The sequence below is a fragment of the Pinus tabuliformis genome, chromosome J (assembly GCF_031772625.1).
Source record: "Pinus tabuliformis cultivar Carrire ecotype Pingquan chromosome J, CPIR1, whole genome shotgun sequence".
Lineage (NCBI taxonomy): Eukaryota > Viridiplantae > Streptophyta > Pinopsida > Pinales > Pinaceae > Pinus > Pinus tabuliformis.
The window spans coordinates 1,372,401,741-1,372,420,189 of NC_142295.1; the positions used below are offsets into that span (position 1 = coordinate 1,372,401,741).

Consider the following 18,449-nt stretch of genomic DNA (forward strand, 5'->3'; position numbering starts at 1 on the left):
CAAATAACATTTAGAATACCTAAATATTTAAGTATGGACATAACATTTAGAATACCTAAATATTTAAGTATGGATATAACATTTAGAATACTTAAATATTTAAGTATGGACAGGTCTCAACATAGGTTCACTTGAATATAGAAAAAATAAAACATGTTGTATTATTTTTTATAATTATTAATGGAAAATAAAAATGAATGAATTTTAGTTCATAAATTTTAATAACTAATATTTTATAATTTAATTTAATTTATTTAGAATTTTTAATAATGAATCTTAAAAAAATAAAAAGTAGATCCATTTGTGTGTTTTTTATGCTAAATTTTTATAGCAATTTTAAAAATTGAAAAAAAGTATAATTATTACCAAATAATTATTATTATATTTTTTTCCTATATACATGTGGTGGTCCATAATGAAGAATTAATTAATAGGAAGACTTATTGCCTAATTATTATATTAATAGAAAGACTTATTGCTTTTGTAAACTCATTCATTTTTTTTAATGGAAGACAAATCAGTTATCACATTCAATATAAAACAAAACAAAACAAAACAAAACAAATGTTCTTTTAAAAACATGGGCATGATAGCAATTTTAAAAATTGAAAAAAGTATAATTGTTACCAAATAATTATTATTATATTTTTTGCCTATATACATGTGGTGATCCATAATGAAGAATTAATTAATAGGAAGATGCCTAATTATTATATTAATAGAAAGACTTATTGCTTTTATAAACTCATTCCTTTTTTTAATGGAAGACAAATCAGTTATCACAATCAATATAAAACAAAAAAAAAAAACAAAACAAAACAAATGTTCTTTTAAAAACATGGGTATGAAAGACAAAAATAACATTAAACAAAAAAAATAAGATAAGAACAATTGAAATGGTCATAGACCTTATCTTAAAACAACAAAATTGACAAATAAATAAACCTTCTAACTACCTTAATTCTTTAATTATGAGGGGATGTATGTAGACCTAATTGTTATGAGTGTGCTTTCTTAATGCTATACTTATTCAATAAAATTCCTAAGGTGTAAATATAACAAATAACATTTAGAACACATAAATATTCAATATAGAGCACTGGTCTCAATATAGGTTCACTTAGGTTCACTTGAATGTGGATGGTGGCAACTAACATTTAAAATGAATTATTGACTTAGTATAAGTACAATTGAGATTATTTAATATATAAATTATTATTAATATTTTAAATAGAATTATAAAATAAGAATGTTACACATTATTCTTAACTAATTCCATAAAGTATAAATATAACAAATAATATTTAGAATACCTAAATATTTAAGTATGGACAGGTTTCAACATAGATTCACTTGAATATAGAAAGTGGTAAGTAACATTTAAAATAAATAGAATTGTAAGTAAAATTGTGATTATTTAATATATTAAATTATTAAAAAATATTGATAAAATTGGAGTTTTACATGTTATTATTAATTTTCCCATTTTAATAACAAAACACATTGAATATTAGTTCTTAATATTAAAAAATAATTATTAAAAAGTAAACTTAGAAAATTAATTATTAATATTATGTAAAAATAGTATAACATGACCAACATCATAGTGATATTGAATTACAAACTATCCATATATACAAATTATCATTATTATCTCATCATCCTCACCTCCTAAAAGTACCATCTGCAATATATTAATACATAAAATGATATTAAATTTAACCAAAATTTATATTAAGAAATTACTTAAAAAGTGAACCTCATTAAAACTTCCCTTCATTTTAAAGAATAATTATAAATTAGTTAATCATTATGGCAAAGAAATTAATATAACTTTATAATTACTTTTACTTAATTATACATAATATTACACATTTTATTAAATGAAAAATCAATATAAATTTATCATACATAATAATTATGTATCTAATAAAAAATAATCATAAATCCAACATACATAATAATTACTCATCAAATCAAATCTAAAAATCTAAAAAGTTACAAATAGTTACTTTGAACTTCTTTTCAAGCTTCTCAGAACATCCTAAGTCCACATCTCCATCAGATTTAGCACTCCAGATGAATGATGATATATGATATCATACTTTCTAGTGTCTTGTTATAACAACAACTTGATTTTACCCGAACTCGTTCACCTTCACTCGATGATAGTCCTTCGTAATCAATTAAGGGATCTTTCTTCCATGCTTTTAAGCATGTAAATTTTTTTTAATATATTTTATAATGTATTAATAATATCTAATTAATTATATTATTAATAATTTAATAATATATTTTTATTTTTTCAATTAATTTATTAATAAATAAAATATAGTGATTTTAGATATTTCACATAAAAAAAATTATTAAATCATAAAAATATTAAATTTATAATATTCTTTGAAATGTTATTATATATATATGTCAACTCAAAAATATTTATTTATTTATAATAAATTTAATTTTTTTATAAAAATTAATATTTTATATCCAAGTAAAATTATATACATAAACATTTTGATTTGTTTTTAAAATTATTGAAGTATATATAAATTATATAATCTTTTAATAAGAGGTAATGCTTACATCACACTTCCATCATTTTTATTTTATGGGAAGGAGTGTGAACTCCTTTATAGTTTGGTTTAGTTCCATATTGTTATGGGAAGATTTTGGAACTTAGTTTTAGAAGATCTTAGTAATGAGAAGCTTGGATTACTAGATCTTGAGGCGGGGAACAATTGAACCTTAATGTAAATATCATGACTAAGCAAGGGGTATTGGCCAATTGATTTTTATGGTGTTTCTAAAGGGCCTAGGGGTAACTCTCCCTTTGGTTGGCTGGCTAGATTTCAAGGGGACTCACTCATTTTTATTGTTAGTTTTTTGGTCTTTCTATTGTATTGTCTTTTTAGTCCATTGTCTATGGGTTTTTTAATATTTTTGGTCTTTCAAGTTGGGACAAAGGCCCTATAAAGCAAAGGGCTTTCTCCATTGAGGGTTATAGTCTAGTTTAGCCTAACGCTATTGGGGTTGTCATTCATTTCTAAGTTGTTTTTGTCATTTTCAATCTTGGTGGAAGGTGTGTCCAATTAGGTTAGCATCTAGTGATCTCAATGTTGGGAAAACTTGTTAATGCTATGCAAGCTCCCTCATCAATATTAAAAAAACAATGTGTTTAGGATTGTCTCAAATTAACCAAAATGTGAAGGATTATGTGTCAAGTATTGAGTGTCTTTTATGAGCAATTTATGAGATTAATTAGCTGTTTAAAACACATATACATCAAGTAAATTGTAGAGAAATAAAACACAACTCATAACACAAAGTTGATAAAGGAGTTCACTCCTACTAGGCTACATCTCTTTGGACCTGCTTCAATGGCTAGGCCCTCTTTGGATTAATGGTCAATTCTCTGATTACATGCACCTGCAGTGCTCCAATGGCTTTGAAACTTAATACATTGGATTCAAAAGACCCACATACCCCAAAATGGCTATCCAAGCTCTGCAATTGGACTTCAGCTGATCTAGGCTTGACCTCCTCTCTTGGTGGCCCTAGGCTTCCTTAAACTTTAACGTAGAAAAATCACGTACAGAAGTGCCTTTTTGTCTCTACAACCTATTCCATTGTGTTCAGAACATCGCAATCATCTAGGAATGACTCTTTCTGAGCCAAAATTGGTCGAACTTAGCCAAAGTTATGGTCTCTTCAGTTTTCCCTAGGAAAACTCCACCAAATCTGGAGAAACTCCAGTTAGTCCTACCAAATTTGGAGCAACGCCTGATTTATCGGGCCTGCTAAAACCGCCTCCAAGTTAATCTGTAATTAGTTAAGGGATAAAAATGTGTTAATTAGCATATATCCCACTTAGCGCATTAATTTACATGGTTAGCGTAGCGTTAGCCTCCGGTTACGATTTAAGGTCATATGCGAGGGGGCTGGCTCGCGTGGTTGGCCCTCTCTTTCCCCAACTGCCACGTATTATCTCTTGAAATACAAGTTGTGCCCCAGGTTTGTTAAATGACATGGTTGCGTCATAGCGGTAAGGCATGGGGCTTGTGTAGATGAGGTTGTGGGTTCGACTCTGTCGGCCTTCCAAAATTTTACACGACCTTTGAGAGGGCACATGGTAGCCTCTGAGCTTGCCACGTGTCAGCCTTTCATTGGTCCTCCAAAATACCTTTGACCAATAACATGTTGACATTTGTAACAATTCGATTGAGCCACCTATGGGAATATTCCAAGGAATCTTTTTTTTGCTCTGTTTTGAGTGAAACGAGTTGCGTTGGGATCGTATCACTGAGACGGACGCGGTCGTTTAGTTTTTTGAGCAATTTTGAGCACTTTGATTTTTGAGCAAATTTTTTCCCCTAATCCAGATTTTGATCACTCCTTCCCACTGACAAGGTTTTGGACCCACAAAAGTGGGTTATCTTATGAGAGCTAAATACTCTTCTCCTTCCCAAGTTCTATCAATTGATTCTACTTGGGAAAATCTCCATGACAACCAGTTCGGTTTACTGACAAGCCTTGCCTTGCAAATGGCTTGGTACTTCAACCAATGTTCTCCTTTTGCTGCTAACCCAAACCAACACTTGTTGGCTGCTTGATGATTAAACACTTTGGTGTACCAAAGCAATCCCTCGATGCTTGGAAAGCTAACTGATGGCCTTCCCACTTAGAATAATGTTCCTCCTTTGCAACACATGCATTTGATGCAAGCTTCTCCTTGGAAACCACTTTTCCAAGTTAAGCCCATATGAGTGAACTATAGCAATGAGTTCCAATATCGATAATAACAAGAAAAGAAATGACCATTCTTATACCTCCACGGTTCCAAATTCCACATCTGGAAGAATTCGGCTCTGATACCAGTTGTTAGAAAATTATATATTACAGAGCAATGGAACACATAAAATATATTGCAGAAATATAAACACAGAAAACGCATAAAACAAGAGAGACACAGATATATGTGGTTCACCCAATTTGAGCTATGTCCACGGAGAAAATTCCAGTCCTTCCTTTTATATTATCTATCAAACTGAAGAGATACAACCCTACAGTAGATCCATTGTAATTCCCTCTTCGCTCTCACAAAATATCCTCTCTCTTTCTCGCTAAGAATATTGATCTATATAGATGCAATACAATTCCTTCATATATAGCGAGGGGTTGACTTTTAGGGAAAAAACCCTAAATTAAACATAACTTCTACCGTCAAATCTCCACCTAATGAACGGCCAATATTGATTACGAAATTACAACATTTTATAGGCAATTTTACATCTATTTTTAGCTTCAAGTGCGCTACCCCCGATCCCCCGCTAGGGGGGGGGCTCCAAATAATCGATGTCACCCCCCCCCCCCCCCCCATATACCCCCCCAGGCAGCGAACATTTTACGGGCGGCCTTGCCACAACATTACGAACTAGGGTCCAATACCTCTGAATAAAGAAGATAACTAGGCTCCACACCCAACAATTTAACCATGTCATAATATGGTTCAGTGTTCCTAAGGAATCGGTATTCAATTACAATAAACATTTCAAAAATGAAATATTTCAGGTGTTATCCCAACATCTTGGTTTCTCTAATGAGTTCGCTTCCCCATACTACCCTCAGTCCAATGGTCAGGTAGAAGTTGTCAACAAAGTCCTCAAAATGATGTTGCAGCGTATGGTGAACAACTACAAAACATACTAGCACCACATGGTGTTTTTATCCCTATGGGCATACTACACAACAGTCAAAGTATCCATAGGTTTCACACCTTTCCAATTAGTCTATGGGGTCAAAGCAGTCCTCCCCATCAAGTATGAGATCCCTACCTTGCACTCAACGATCGAACTTCTCACTGGAACTTCACCTTTAGAGCAAAAGTTGGTCAACACATTGATGAAAGTTGACAAGAATATCTCCATCATAACAAAGCACACAAAAAGTGGACAAAAGCCACCTTTGATCACAATGTCAGCCCCCGGTCCTTTATTGAGGGAGAATTATTTATTCGTTATGATGTTCCCAAAGAAGTGTTAGAACCAGGGAAATTCGAGACATTATGGAAGGGCCCTTACATTTTCAAGCATTTCCTCCTCAAGGGGGAATACATCTTAGCATAGCCCAATGGGACTTTCCTCAAACATCTTGTTAATGGGCTCCATCTTAAAAAGTTTCATCCATAACATTGCAATTAGCCCTAATATGAAAATGTATGTACCATGACTTATTTTTATGATGACTAATTCATCATGGATTCACTCTAAAATCCTTCTTTCATCATGTGTCACAGATGGATCATCCACTGGCCTATCAGCACGGGTTCCTTAATGGCGCTTCTCGATGGTCGCAAAACCTTGTTGTAGTAGCTTGGGCCATATACTCTCCCAAAAACACACTATATATCACCAACAGACTATGCATAGGGTCGGCAACCAATAATCAAGTTGAGTACGATGTTGTCATAGGCCTCTTGGTCGATCCCTCCCATTTAGGTATCAGTCACCTGCATGTATTCCTTGATTCCTAACTTGTTGTATCACATTTGAATGGAACCTTCAAAGTTCACGATCCATGCCTCTTTGGAAAATATTTGCATGCACAAAGGTTAGCCCGAAGTTTTGATTATATCACATTTACATGTATACCAAGAAATCAAAATCATATAGTTGACCACATAGCTAATCAAATCCTAGGCTAGCATGTATCACATATATATTGCCATCAAAAAACATGAAGCATCAATATAATATCCATCACATAAATACATCACATGTATAGAAGCATATCATCAAAGACACATCATCATAGCCACAAAAAATCACATCTCATATATATATATATGTGTGTGTGTGTGTGTGTACAAAAAATGTATATACATTCATTGGCTCAAAACCAGGAAAAATAAGTCATCAAAAAAGGGGAGCATCCTCATAATGGGTGCTTTCCTTATTACATTCATAAAAGGTCTATCTAGGGTTGTACCCCTGCACCTCCTGCTTGAGGACCCACTACCTCATCTAGAGCTAGAATGTGACATGTCGTAGCCACTACCATCACAAGGCACCGAAGAGTCGGTCATAGTGCCCTATCACACACCATAACCATATCCACCACTACCTCTCCCAGTCCCACCTACCCCTCCTCAAGCATCCCCCTCGCCAAGGTGGTTTCTCGATCCCAAGCGTCCACATAGTCCATCAATTGTGCCTGTAACGTTGTTGATCGTGCCTTAGTTGCCTCGACATGCTCTTACAATATTGTCATCTCCTATGAGGTAGAGGAATTTTCCCCCTTTCCAGAGGGACCACCAATCTTGAACCTGTGGCGTTGTGCTGGCCTCTCAGGTCCTACCCACAACTCAACATCGCTCCATCGTTGCATACAGTGGGTGTGCAAACCACACCCATGCGTTTCAATCAATGCCTACTAGGTAGGCTAATAGTCGTCCTCTACGCCCCACATATGCATGAAAAAATACATGGTATCAACATCCTACACAAATATGCATCATAAATATACATGTAAAAAAGCACAAACATGCAAAAATCATAAATCACATACTTGCTAGCCCCCAAGCGTCACCAGGAGGAAGCCCCATATCTGGATCACCCCTGAAGTCCACTCTGAGATATGGGTACTCAAGAATCATTTGAGGGTTGGATGTGAACCAACCCTCCACATGGTCATTCCAATAATGACCTACAACACTGCCACCAACCCGTGGCATCTCTGATGCCCATTGTCGCATATGTGGGTCCCTAGCAAGACCTGGTGGCACATCTAGAAAAGGCTATAGCATCACAACCCTCTCATTTAAAATACTACAGAGTATGATGGCATAGAAGAATCTCTGAGTTCCTTCCTGTCAAACCTTTATCAATTGGGATGTCATCCCCTGATATACAAACCTGACCTAGTTGAAAAAATGCCCCACCTACAGTCTTTGCAATACTGCAATCTTTGGCCTTGATACTCGGTGAGGGGATGACAACCCTGCTAGACACACAATCATCACCAATGTTGATCGCTCAACAAGACCCATGATATCCGGAATATATATGCACCCCTCATCATAAGAGTTGGGATCACAATGGCCCTCTGTCTTTGCCCAACTATGAATATCCACATGCCTAGTCGGCAAGTGATACAACAATGCCTCCCCACGAGGAACCGATCAAGTCACAAAATAAATATCTATTGAAATAGTAATTGGTATATCAGCCCTCCTAATGATGAATATCTAATGATCCACATCCCAACATGGAATCAGGAAATGCAAGAACGCATTTTGCAACCTCAAAATGGGGTTCTAAAGGAACTTCAACAACCCATAACGAGCCAAGGTCTCGGTCACAACAACATCTGCAGCAATAGCTGCATGAAGCAGCTCCCAATCCCACTCTCACCACAACATCTTACCAAAAAGGGTATCAAAATTAAAAAAATCAGCCTTCTAGGCTGCCAAAATTAGCAATCCTTCAACCATGCATTTTTTCCCATCACAGGTGCGCAGGACAAACATTTTTTATTCAAACAAACATGCAACGTGCGTGTTTGTAAGCCCATAAACCATGAGAGACACAAGGATTAGAACCACATCATATTCATCATGGTACCCTTCATTCCATTTCAACCCCAAACTCACTTTTTGTGCTCGCTGCATGCTCAAAAATTTACTTCGGGTGCGCCTTCTTTTGTTTTTTTTTATTCATCTTACTTAGTCCATTTTTAGCTTACAATTTTTTTTATCAAGATGTTTTCACTTGGGGTATTTTTCGTTGAATTCACAGGTACATCAAAAACTTCAATCAACACCCTGATGGTCATCAACAGGGAAACTATCATTCATCACTCAGCATGATAGGCTTCCTACCAAGCTATGCATATCCTGACATCATTTCTCTGAAATGCACCATAGGGTCCATCATCTCGACCATGTTTACCACCACCTCCCCTTGCACATGGTAAATGTCCATGCCAATCGATAGAGCCTCCCCACTCATGGACTACCTCATGTTATAGACCCCCACGTCTTATGAGGAATCCATGACCATATATTCCGGCTCGGGAGCCACATCACTTACATATCTTGAATATTAGCCTCATTCACCTTTTCTTCACTTACTACTAACCCACCCTACTCTTGGGCCACCTTACTCATTTGCGACAGATAAAGGCAAAAGCTCTTCCATGTTCTACATTGGGCCCATTATTCCTGCATACAGAATAAGCTCTTTTACGTCACTTCATCTACCTCATCAACCCAACACCGAGACCAGCCAATTGGGCCCACACCCTCTGCATATACATTTTACCTCCATCATCATGCAAGTCATTGTTTTCATGGGGCACTCGTCTCCATGTATATATATCCCAAACCACCTTTACATTCGTTTGGCAAGTGTACAATTTTTTTTAAAGGAAAATGGTTCCCAACTATCGTTTCATGCCTTATACTCGATGACAGTCCCTATTCACCCTTGGATGGAGATCGCACATGATCCACATTCATTCACGTCAGTCATAACATACTCACACATACCCCGGATGTCCTACCGACTCCGTGGCTACTAGACTCAGAAGAATTGTTTTGACTTTCGTCACTCACATATTAAGCTCTGACCTCGGTCAAGTTGTCCATATCCATTCATATCTTTAGCTTTCATTATCATGCCTCATTGCTCCACCCTATTAAAATTTGTTTCACTTCACATCTTGATTTCCTGAATCAGCATTTCAAGCAGTTGATGCCTCTTTCCTATCAACTTCAACACCAATCTATTGAAAATGGCAACAAGAAATGCTAAAAATAGAAGTGTTAAAAATAACATTGCTATAAATAGTAGTTCGGGTACCAGTGTTGGACATAGCAACAAGGAATGAAAAATGGAAGTGATAAAAATAACATTGCTATAAATAACATTTCGAGTTAGATTCCTATTTTAGTTAGTCCCTAAACTAAAATTGAGAAGTAAAATTTGAATTTGATCTTAACAGCTGTTTGTGATATTATTAAATAATTCACCATGAGTTAATTAGTTGTAGAACATCAAACATGAAGTCTATGTGGGGACATGCAATAGTTTATCCATTAATTGAGGAATTTATCCATCAGTTAAAGAGATAAGGATGAGTTATAATTAGTTGACTTAGTTAACTGAATCAAGTCCAGTTAGATTAATTCAAACAGTTTGTTGAATTAATTGTGAGTTCAGTTAGTTAATGCTTGCATGCATGTACCTGTTGCACTTCAAATAATTGAATATTCTCTCATAAATAACTCGTGCATGTCAGTTCAGACAGAGACCCAGTTGAGGTCAGAGAAGGGAGAATGTACTATCAGTTGGATGAATTTTTCCTATAAAGGAAACCCATCCATGCAGAAAGATTAATCTCCTTCAAGATTGCGCAATTACTACTAGGCCAAGTGAGTAGTGTGAGGTGGGAATTCACATGTGTGGAAGCACTGGACCCCAAGAAAAACTGTGCAAGGAAATCAAAGGCTTGGAGGGCAGAGGAGAAGGTTTGTGAGAGGCCTTTGACTATCTATGAGCAGCAGAGGGATTATACTGAGAGCTAGTTGGCTTCCAAGCTAAGGCTTTGTGTAATTCTGTGACTATTTTCCGCTTGTATGATAATACAGAGTTGGGGTTTTAGGCTGAGGCTTTCCTCGGGTTATTTCTTCTGTGTTATGTGTGATTGATTTCTCATTCTCAGTTATATGTGTTCTCTTGATCTTGCTCAATTCGATTAAGCTTCTGCAAAGTGTTGTAGAAGTAGATCATGTATTGTGTTTTTAGTATATTGCATAATCTGTTGATCTACAGTGGGAATTTCTACATGGTATCAGAGCAAAGGTGATCAAAGTGAAGAACAATATACAAGAAGGGAGAAGTTCAAAGTTTTAGGTTCCTGAATATAGAAATCGAGTTCTTATCACATCTCAATTTTACCAATGGCATTCAATGGTTTAAGACTCGAATATGCTCTTGATGGCAGTTTGAATTATATAGCTTGGAAGGATCACATGGACGCAGTGTTAGAGGACAACTGTCTAAAGGACTTCATTGATCAGGAAGTCCCCAAGCCGGCAACAGCTAATGCTACAGAATTGGCAGAATGGAAGAAATGTGTGGCTAGAGCAAGGAGAATCCTTCTGGAGGGAGTTTGAGACCACATAGTCTCGAGTCTCCATGGGAAGGAGACACCATTTTCAATGTGGAAAACATTGAAAGGTCTATATCAGAACAGCAGTGATTAGAGGAAGTTGGCGCTGAAAGACAAGCTTCGGAAAATCAAGTGTGAAAAGGGCGACACGATCTCTACATATTTGAACAAGCTCACCACCTGAAGGGATGAGCTTGGAAGTGTAGGGATCATGACTGTTGATGATGACATGGTGAGTCTTACACTTCTCGGTCTTCCTAAGAGCTGGCATAGTTACCAAGACTCGGTAAATGGAAGAGAGAAACTGCCAGATTGGAAACGACTTTGGTCAGATCTGTTGCAGGAGGAGATAAGAAGAAGCACTAGAAATGGTTCTTCATCCAAGGAGGATGAAGAAAACTACACCTTAGCGAGTAAGGCAAAGAAAGGGAAGGAGAAGGATTCTCATCCCAAATCGAGTTCTTCCCATGGTGGGAAGAAGTTTGACAAATCAAAAGTGCGATGCTTTCATTGTCATGAGGTGGGCCATTTTGCTACAAATTATCCACTAAAGAAATCCAAGATGGGATCCAAGGAAGGATATGAAGGTGAGGCATTGGCCTCATAGTTCGAGTTGGATTTCACCCTCTTTGCATGCATGGTTTCCTCCATGGTGGGATGCGGTTGGTTTCTTGAGAGTGCAGCTTGTTTCCACATGACTGGCGACAAGAATTTGTTCAGTACCTTGGAGGAGAAAGATCTCTAGATACTCATAGCGATGGGTAATGATGAAAAGTATAGTGTCTCAGATGTAGGCATGATTTTTTTTCAGAGGGAGCATGGAGCTCACATTACCTTGACCGATGTCAAGTATGTACCAGGACTGAGGAAAAACTTGGTGTCGATTGTGATGCTGGAAGACAGAGGCTATGATGTAGTCTTTAGTAAGGGAAGGGTTTTCCTTCAACACATCACCACGAGACAGGTGAAGCAGATCGGTTCATGAGTCAAGAACCTATATGCTCTTGAGGTTCAAGATGCATGCAAAGCCTTGAGGAGCAAGACAACTGATGGGACTTGGTGGTTGAGAGGGAGAGTACATTACCTCTCAACATGCAGTTCCAGAAGAAGTCTCAGACAATTGTGGAGGAGCCACAATTGGTGAAGCAGCTTCAGGAGGTTGTGGAGCAGCCAAAACTGGAGAAGCTGAGAGGAGACCGAGGTTCAGAGTTAAGCTAACAAAACCCCCTGAGACACTAATATTTTTCAACAACTACAAGCAGATGAGATCTCACCCGAAGTATGTTGATGGGTTTGCAAGAATCCTTGAATGAATGTATCTATAATATTTCTTGCTAAAATGATCTTGTTTTAAGATGGTTGTACTAATACATATGTGTTGAAACAACTGATACGTACTTGATTGTAAGTAGGTGATAGTTGTAGCATTGTGTATTATGACTATGAATGTGAGTTGATTGTTAAGTATCACATGTTTGTTAGTCTTGATAAAGGTTGATGTTAGGTCCCTATACTACTAGTGTAGCCCCTTATTGTTATTAGTGCAACCCCCTTATTGTATTGTTGTTCCCATGTAGTCCCCATGTTGTTATAGTTGTGCCCCATAGAAGCCCACTATTGTTATTGTTGTGCCCCTACAATATTATTGTTATGTAGCCTTTGATTATATTGGAACCACCTAGACTCCTATATATAGAAAGGAGGTATTGTCATTTGTATCATCCAAGAATTTTTCATTTGTGTAATCTAAAGGAGGTTTTCCCCTCGAAGAGGCTAATTTTAAAGTCGTTGATCTATCTTTTCTATATTTTTGTGAGCTGGTTTCATAACATTTGGTATCAGAGCTTTGGATTCTAGGGTTTCGCTGCTCCAAACAGGTCATCATGGAATTTTCGCTATAATTTTTTCTCTACAAAGTTTCAAAAGCTAAAAAAAACCCATTTGAGCCGAATTCATTCTAAATCTCAGGTCTAAATTTCAGAGCTTGTCTCACTATATTCTCAGAGATATGACCTGAGGAAGTTAGGATTTTTGCAAGTTCCAGAATTCCATCTCAAACAGGGCATCGTGGAATTTTCTCTATAATTGTTTTTCTACAAACTTTTAGACTTTGAAATTAAAACCAATTTGAGACGAACTCTTGATGAAGCTTGGACCCAAATTTTAGATCTTGGTTCACTATATTTTCGGATATATGCTCCAAGACATTTAAGGTTTTTGCAGGCTCCCGAATTACATCCCAAACAAGTGACCTTGGGAAAATCGGCATAACTTTCTCTCTGAGCATCAGATTGAAATTTCGTAAGAAGTTACAGAAAGAGGACGGACTGTAATTCTCTATGTATCATTTTCAGATCTGAAGGTCGAAACAGTGACATGTGGCACTTCGTACAAGTTCCCTCTACTAAAAAAGTATATAATCAGGTCATCTTGGGAAATTGGGCATAACGCTTTCTTGGAGAATCCAATTTCAATGAAATGGGTGGCACTGGAAAGAGGACGCAGAGAGCTACGACATGTTGCACTTTCAAACCTTGGAGATCCAAAATTTCATAGATACAACAGATTCAATATCGAGCTCCTAAAAGCAAGAAAAATAATGACTAGAATCAAGAAAATAGAAACACCTAATTTGAATAAAGGCATGGAAGATTTGAAGAAAGACTAGAAGGTTTGAAGGAAGGTGGGACAAATTTGCTACAAGAAAGGCCTCCTAATGATGAAAAGGTAGTAGAAGAAACTCATGATGAGAAAAAAATAAATCTTAATCATGATTTCATAGAATCTAAAATTGGATTGAAGACCCACCATATTCCAAAGATTGATATGATGAATTTTGATGGCAAGGATCCCATAACATGGATACTATAGATGGAGAAATATTTTGATCTACATGATCTGCAACTGTTACAAAAGGTACGTATTGCATCTTTATATTTAGAACCGAATCAATTTTTATGGTATAAAGGGATTTATTCTCGTAAACCACTTTTCACTTGGTCAATTTTCATGGAGAAAATGATAGCACATTATGAGGATACAAAGAGAAACACCTTCTTTAGCCAATTGATAAATCACAAACAAAAAGGGTTCAATGGCAGAGCACAATGAGGACTTCCAAAAATTGAATATAAGGGTAAATGATATTCCAGAGAAGCAGAGGATTGATATCTTCATAGGGACTTTAAAGGATAACATTCAACATGAAGTTCGTCCTTGGGCACCTGATTCATTGGAGAAGGCATTAAGGTTGGCAAGAAAAATTGAAAGAAAAATTATGGCAACAATAAATCCTACCACTCACAATTATAAAGATGGAAGTTTTGTTGCTCCTATCCTTCCACAACCTACAAGGTTGACACCACAAAAAATTGGAAGAAAAAGGAGAAAACGACATTTGTTATAGTTGTGACAGAAAATACACTAAAGGTCATAAGTGTGCTAAGAAGAAATTATTTTACATTGATTGTGAAGAGGAGGAAGAAAAGGATCAAGAAACATCAAAAGAAGAGGATATACACTAGGAACCAACCCTAGATAAAGAAGAAATGAATCCGAACATATCTTGTAATGCATTGGGAAGAATTACCACTCCTCAAAATCTCAAGATAGAAGGACATATTATCAAGAAGAAAAAGGATAACCTCAATTTCACGCAGAATCGAATGAAACAACAAGCAGATCAACATCGCAACGAAATAAGTTTTGACATAGGTGACTGGGTATTTTTACGACTACAACCATACAAACAAATGTCCCTCAAGAAAGCTAAGAATGATAACAAATTATCACCAAATAACTATGGTCCTTATAAAGTGCTGCAAAATATTAGTACTATTGCATACAAATTGGAGTTTCCTGCATCTTCCCGAGTGCCCCCAGTTTTCCATGTTTCATTCTCAAAGAAGGTTATAGGTGACAATCTCCCAGTTCAAAAAATGTTGTCTGAACTTAATGAGGAAGGAAAAATGAACATGAAGCAGTCATGGAAACAAGAACCCGATAGCTACAAAATCAATCAATTTCAGAGTATCTCATCAAATGGAAGGACTTACCCGCTGAAAATTCCACATGGGAGGATGAGAATTTTATACAGAAGCATCCATAACTACTCAAGAATTGAGGACAACACTTTTTGAAGGAGGGGGGCATGTTAGGTCCCTATACTACTAGTGTAGCCCATTATTGTTATTATTTCAACCTCCTTATTGTATTGTTGTGCCCATGTAGTCCCCATATTGTTATTATTGTGCCCCATAGAAGCCCACTATTTTTATTGTTATTCCCCTGCAATATTATTGTTATGTAGGCTCTGATTATATTGGGACCACTTAGACTCCTATATATAGAAAGGAGGTATTGTCATTTGTATCATCCAAGAATTGTTCATTTGTGTAATATAAAATAGGTTGCCTCCTCGAAGAGGCTAACTTTGAAGTCGTTGATCTATCTTTTCTATATTTTTGTGAGTTGGTTTCATAACAATTGATTTCAAATTCATAGATATGATGCCTTGATTTGTGTAACATGTGATTGGCATGTGTAAATAGTTGTAGGAAACATGCTAGGTATTAGTGTGACAAGGTAATAGTTAATTTGTTTATATAACTATCCATTGAGTGATGTGACAGTATATAGTAAAACTCAGTTGCAACAAGGTAAAGGTAAAAGAAATGAATTGGGTGAGAATTCCTTTGGCTATGTTTGGAAACAAAAAATCCAAATGAATTAATTCATTGAATACAAGGAGTCTTCTTAACCAAGATTTTGTCTGATATTATGTGGATATATGTTATATTCCTAAAAATGTATTTGACAAATTTATTAGCTAGTTTCTAGATATAGTTGGGTTCGTCGAGAGAATTGGAATCCCTTGAGGAGCACAACAAGGTAAGATAATTGGTATATTGTGATGTTTACTTATGCACTGACAGTTGCGTGTTTATGGCAGTATGATGCAGGGGATTTCATGGAAAAAGAGACTGCCATGAAATATTGAAGAAGGCTCAGGTTGAATTTTCCATTGGAAGCACTGGGAACCATGGGGATTGAGTCATGGTGTCTTTTGAGAGCCTTGTGATTTCGATTCTTTGTTCTTTGTTTGTGCTTGATCTGCAACCTTTTTTACGTCTAGTGTATGGCCATACCACTTTGTTCGAGGTGTTGTATTGTTATTAGTTTTCATGGTTTTCTTCTTGTTTGCATTTTTTCTTGACTTTTATGTTTTGAAAGTCTTGGGAATTGGTTGGGAAAGAGGAAATTTAATGGAACTCAGAGAGAGTTGAATGAAGCTCGGTGCATGTGTAAAGCAAGTTGAAGGTGAGAGTATGACAATCGGTTGGATTGGTTTGATCCATTGGTGTAAATGAACAGTGGCAGTACAGTCATGAGAAAGATAACAGGAAAGGTGAAGTAAATGGATCTTAGGCATTAGATACGTTGGCTATGTTGGGAAAAAGTGTTCTCCATGTTTTGCATGGTGTTCACAGATAAAGGGATTTCTCTTAACCTTGACCTTATGTGTTAATTTTAGGTATGTTCTATGCTTAGAGCAGTTTACTTATTTTTCTTATTATTATCCACAAATAAGAAATCACATGTACATAAAGTAAAGTGTAGATAGAACATTAAATGATCGATATAAAACAAGCCAAGACAAGAGACACAAGATGTGGCAGCTAACCAGGGAAAAACCCCAATGTGGGGAAACCCTTTGATCAAATCTTCCTTTATCTTCAATAATTCAGTAGAGAGAAATAGTACATAAATCTAATTTACATCAGCAACAGTGAACCCTAGATCAACCAAACTAGGGCAGACAATATCTTGCAAACCGATCGTCGGATCGGCTTGATTCCTTCACCAAAAAAATGTGGCCTTCAGAGGAGAGTCAATTCCACCTACAACGCAGTTCTGAATGAGTAGTATGATTATCAACGCTGGTCAAGCTTCTGATCTGCAATTGCAACCCTAAATTCTGCGTCTTCCTTCCACACGTGTGAGAGAAGAGTCCCTTTTTGCGCAATAGGAGAAGAGCCTCTTTTCTGTGCAGGAGAGAGAGAGAGATGTGATGAGATGAGTGAGTGCAAATGAGGAAAAGACCTCCTATATTTATACACAAATGTTGATGATTGAATAGATGCGACTATTGGGCTTCTGAGCCTACATGAGTTGCTGGTCGACTTGATAATTATTCCAAATAAATTCATATCTCCATAAATACTTGTCGGAATCAGATGATCTTTAGATAAATCCTACACCTATCGACAAGAGGAATCTAATAAAAATATTAGTAGCCATGAACAATATGACCCACATGGAGTTTGGCCCTAGTTGCCAATTTTAACACTCCCTCTCAACTAGGGAGAACTCCATCTGCAATTCGTTTGTCAGTCGCTACTATTCATCCATCAAATGCACTGCCGTGTACAACTTGACCCCTACTCTGCTCTACTCTATTCTGCCATGTTCTGATCTGCTCTGCTATGCTCTGCTTTTCTCTGCTTTTCTTTGTCCGAATTATGAAGAAGAAGAAATGATCAAGGACGTATCATACCATCCTCCACTGACTTAAAGTTAGTCTCAGAGTGTGTACCACTGGTCCTAGACCAGTCCTCAACCGACGCGAAGTCAATGTCATGGTGGGTACAACTCCTACCACTGGTCCCAGACCAGTATCATTGATCCCAGATCAATGAAGGTCATCCTAGCATGTAGGTTTTAACCCTGTACAGAAATTACCTGCATACGAATTCTTAAACAAAGAAAATAAACAATGTGAGAGCATAACCCATAAAACACATATGCATAGAGATTTTTTTCCTGGATCCAAAAATCGGGACTACCAGCTTGATTTTTCATTATGTTCCTTTCAATGTTACAATACATATTTATACATGCCGAAGCATCCAATACCATGGACCGAAAACCATCGCATCCAATACCATGGACCGAAAACCATCGCGTCCAAAAAACATGTGCGAAAATCATGCACAAAACCATAGGTGGGTCTGCCCAACCTAACATATGGTCCAAAACCAAAATTTTCCGGGGCACTGCCCTGGACCCCATAAAGTGGGGTTACGGGTGCCCTTCAAACCCCCTATTAACTATGTGGAAAGAATATAACACAACCCAACAATCTCCCACTTGTTGTTTTCTTTCCACAGGGGGCCACAGGAGAGCTTAGTCATTTTTTCAGCCCTGAGATTCCCATTGCTTCTCTACACCAAGAGAACTTCTCAGAGCTCACAGATTTTGTCAATGCATCTGCAGTA

At 36.7% G+C, this 18,449-nt stretch overlaps 1 protein-coding gene across 1 annotated transcript in view; it reads left to right on the forward strand.

Moving 5' to 3' along the window:
• Positions 1–13,557, forward strand: part of LOC149232472 (uncharacterized) — a 207,067-nt gene extending 193,510 nt beyond the window's left edge. The window contains exon 3 of the mRNA XM_089379422.1: positions 13,543–13,557. The gene's annotated coding sequence lies outside the window, so the exon portion shown is untranslated. The remainder of the gene's footprint in view (positions 1–13,542) is intronic.
• Positions 13,558–18,449: the final 4,892 nt, after the last annotated feature.